General features: G+C 50.1%; 1 pseudogene across 1 annotated transcript; it reads left to right on the forward strand.

Annotated features, from left to right (window-relative positions):
* Window positions 1-666: 666 nt before the first annotated feature.
* Window positions 667-2364, forward strand: LOC308629016 (zyxin-like; annotated as a pseudogene). Its single transcript has one exon. The product of its transcript is annotated as a zyxin-like (transcript).
* The last annotated feature ends 2192 nt before the right edge of the window (window positions 2365-4556 follow it).

The raw sequence follows: 4556 nt of genomic DNA on the forward strand, positions 1-4556 counted from the left end.
AAAAAATACCTAGAGAAATATGAAAACAAAAACACAATGATCCTCAGGAAAGAAAGAAAATCTCAAATAAATAACCTAACCTTACACGTAAGGCAACTAGAGAAAGAAGAACAAACAAAACACAAAGTTAGCAGAAGGAAAGAAATCATAAAAATCAGAGCAGAAATAAATGAAATAGAGATGAAGAAAACAATAGAAAAGGTCAATAAAGCTAAAAGCTAGTTGATTGAAAAGTAAACAAAACTGATGAACCTTTAGCCAGACTCAAGAGAAAGAAAAAAGGGAAAGGGCTCAAATCAATAAAATTAGAAGTGAAAAAGGAGAAGTTAACTGACACCACAGAACTACAAATGATCATAAGAGAATACTAAAAGCAACTATATGCCAATAAAATGGACAACCTAGAAGAAATGGACAAATTTTGTAAGGTACAATTTTCCAAGACTGAACCAGGAGGAAACAGAAAATATGAACAGACCAATCACAAGTACTGAAATTGAAAGTGTGATTTAAAAACTTCCAACACTTCAAGATGGTGGAGGTGTAAGACTTGGAAATCACCTTCCTCCCCACAAATATATCAAAACTACATCTAAAGATGCAGAGTCCGTGGACCCAGCTGCGAGGTGGCCACCCAAGATGCTCCAGCCCGCACTGGGCCTGGCCATGGCGGCCCTCCACCCACCTCGCATGATCTCCATCTTGGCTCCAGTTTTTTATACCCCGCAGAAGAAGTTCGGCCGGTGGTGGCCCCAAAGCCCAAATTGAATCCTTTCCAGACTGGTGACAGTGAGCCTTCCTCGGCCACTGGGGCCCAATGTGCACAGATGGGCCGAGTGGACAAGATTCCCCTGCCACCCCCAGAAGACTTTCCCTTACCACCTCCTCCCATGCTTGGGGAGGCCAATGATGCCGAGGGCGCTCTGGGAGGTGGCTTCCCACCTCCCCCTCCCCCAATTGAGGAACCATTTCCCACTGCACATTTAGAGAGGAGATCTTCCCTTCCCCACTGTCTCTGCTAGTGGAGGAGGGAGGACCTGAGGCCCCCATACAGCTCCCACCACAGCCCAGGGAGAAGGTGAGCAGTACTGATCTGGAGATTGACTCTCTGTCTTCATTGCTGGATGACATGACCAACAATGATCTCATCAAAGCCTGGATGTCATCTGGATGTGTATCACCACCAGTCACCACTCCATTCATTTCCAAGTCCAGTTCTAAACCTGCAACTGGGGGCACAGCACCTCTGCCTCCCTGGAAGTCCCCTTCTAGCTCCCAGGTTCAGCCTCAGAGTCAGATACATTTTCATGTGCAGCACCAGTCCCAGCCCCAGCCCCAGGCCAGGCCTCAGGTCCAAACTCCATGTCTAGCCCCAGCTCCAGGCCCAGCCCCAGCCTGTGCCTTTGGCTAACACCCAGCCTCAAAGTCCCCATGCCCCATCTCCATCCACCAAGTTTTCTCCAGTGACTCCCAAGTTTACTTCTGTGGCTTCCAATTTCAGCGCTGGAGCTCCAGGTTGACCCAGGTCACAGCCCAATCAGAAGTTGGGGCCCCCTGAAGCTCCCTCTTCCACTGGCACAGGCTCCCCTCAGCCCCCCAGCAGAAGGAGAAACCCCAAGTGCAGGAGAAGCAGCACCCAGTGCCCCCACCAGCTAAAAACCAAAACCAGGTGTGCCCCTCTGGAGCCCCAGGACCTTTGACTCTGAAAGAGGTGGATGAGTTGGAGCAGCTGACCCAGCAGCTGATGCAGGACACAGAGCATCCTCAGAGACAGAACGTGGCCATCAACGAGTTCTGTGGCCGGTGTCACCAGCCCCTGGAACGTGCTCAACCTGCAGCGCACGCTCTGGGGCAGCTGTTCCACATCACCTGCTTTACCTGCCATCAGTGTGAGCAGCAGCTGCAGGGACAGCAGTTCTACAGCCTGGAGGGGGCGCTGTACTGTGAGGGCTGCTATACTGACACCCTGGAGAAGTGCAACACCTGTAGGCAGCCCATCACTGACCACATGCTAAGGGCCACAAGCAAAGCCTACCACCCACAGTGCTTCACCTGTGTGGTCTGTGCCTGCCCCCTTGAGGCCACCTCCTTCATAGTGGACTAGGCCAACTGGTCCCACTGCATCCCCAATTACCACAAGAAGTATGCTCTCAGGTGCTCCATCTGCGCAGAGCCGATCATGCCCAAGCCTGGCTGAGAGGAGACTGTGTCTGTGGTTGCTCTGGACAAGAACTTCCATATGAAGTGCTACAATTGTGAGGACTGTGGGAAGCCACTGTCCATTAAGGTGGATGACAATGGCTGCTCCCCTTGGATGGCCACATGCTCTGCTGGAAATGCCACACTGCCAGAGCCCAGACCTGAGTGAGGACTGGCCCCCTTCTTGACTGCAAATCCATTCCCCATTAGCAGACCATCCACAATGAGACCACCCCCTCTTCACCCTCCCCACAGTTATTTTTTGATGTCCAACCCCTCCCTCCATACCAACCCTCACCCCAGTATCCCTTGTGTCCTGATTCAGGGACCCAACATGGCCTAGGGCTGCAGAGTCCCTGACCTGAGGTTCAGTCCTCCCCAATCCTGCAGGGACCACCCACCATAGTCTAGGTACCCCACCTGAGCAGGCACCAGACCGAGTTCTGCTGCTTTCACTGATGCACTGATGCCCTCGACTGGCACACGAGCAGCCTCTTACTCTGCTTGCTGAGGACCAGGAAACGTCCTGACCTGCTGGGAGGCTGGGCTGTGCTTACCAGCCTGGATGTTCCCACCAACCCCTGTGCTGACAGGTTTTAGCTACAGTTACAAATAAAATATGTTTTCCAGAAAAAAAAATACATCTACATGTGGAACAACTCCTACAGAACACTTACTGAACGCTGGAAGAAGAACTCAGACTTCCCAAAAGGCAAGAAACTCCCCACGTACCTGGATAGGGCAAAAGAAAAAAGGAAAAACAGAGACAAAAGAATAGGGACAGGACCTGCACCTCTGGGAGGGAGCTGTGAAGGAGGAAAAGTTTCCACACAATAGGAAGCCCCTTCACTGGTGGAGATGGGAGGTGGGCCGGGGGAAAGCTTCAGAGCCACGGAGGAGAGCGCAGCAACAGGGGTGCAAAGGGCAAAGCAAAGAGATTCCTGCACAGAAGATCAGTTCCAACCAGCACTCACCAGCTTGAGAGGCTTGTCTGCTCACCTGCTGGGGTGGGTGGGGGCTGGGAGCTGAAGCTCGGGCATCAGAGGTCAGATCCCAGGGAGAGGACGGGGGTTGGTTCTTGAACACAGCCTGAAGGGGCTAGTGCACCACAGCTAGCTGGGAGGGAGTCTGGGAAAAAGTCTGGAACTGCCTAAGAGGCAAGAGACCATTGTTTTGGGATGCACCGGTAGAGGGGATTCAGAGCACTGCCTAAACGAGCTCCAGAGATGGGCGCAAGCTGCGGCTATCAGTGCAGACACCAGAGACAGGCATGAGATGCTAGGGCTACTGCTGTAGCCACCAGGAATCCTGTGTGCAAGCACAGGTCACTATCTGCACCTCCCCTCCTGGGAGCTTGTGCAGCTCACCACTGCCAGGGTCCCGTGATCCAGGGACAACTTCCCTGGGAGAACACACAGTGTGCCTCAGGCTGGTGTAACGTCATGCTGGCCTCTGCTGCCACAGGCTCATCCTGCATTCTAAACCCTGCCCTGGCCCGGGCCTGAGTGAGCCAGAGCCCCCTAATCAGACACTTCTTTAAACCGCTCCTGTCTGGAAGAGGAACAAATGCCCTCAGGCGACCTACACATAGAGGCGGGGACAAACCCAAAGCTGAACCCCAGGAGCTGTGTGAACAGAGAAGAGAAAGGGAAAATTCTCCCAGCAGCCTCAGGAGCAGCGGATTAAATCTCCACAATCAATTTGATGTACCCTGCATCTGTGGAATACCTGAATAGACAATGAATCATCCCAAAATTGAGGCAGTGGACTTTGGGAGCAACTGTAGACATGGGGTTTGCTTTCTGCTTTCTGCTTTCTAATTTCTTTCTGGTTTTATACTTATCTTAGTTTAGTACTTAGAGCTTATTATCACTGGTAGATGATTTGGTTACTATCTTCCTTTTATATATATACATTTTTTATTCTTTTTGTTTGGGGGGGGAGTGTGTATGTATATGATTCTTTCCATGATTTTGTCTGTGTAGCTTTGCTTTTGCCATTTGGCCTAGGGTTCTGTCTGTCAGGTTTTTTTCCATTTTTAGTATAGTTTTTAGGGTTTGTTATCATTGGTGGATTTGTTTTTTGGTTTGGTTTATCTATTCTTTCTTTCTTTCTCTCCTTTTTTTAAATTACTTTTTTATTTTTAATAATCTTTTTATTTTAATAACTTTATTGTATTTATTTATTTATTTTTCTGTCTTTGTCTTTTTTTTCCTCCCTTTTCTTATGAACCATGTGGTTGACAATGTCTTGGTGCTCTGGCCAGGTGTCAGGCCTGAGCTTCTGAGGTGGGAGAGCTGAGTTCAGGATATTGGTCCACCAGAGACCTCCTGGCCCCACATAATATCAAACTGTGA

The sequence above is a fragment of the Mesoplodon bidens genome (genome assembly GCF_964165515.1).
Source record: "Mesoplodon bidens genome assembly, chromosome: 15".
NCBI lineage: Eukaryota > Metazoa > Chordata > Mammalia > Artiodactyla > Ziphiidae > Mesoplodon > Mesoplodon bidens.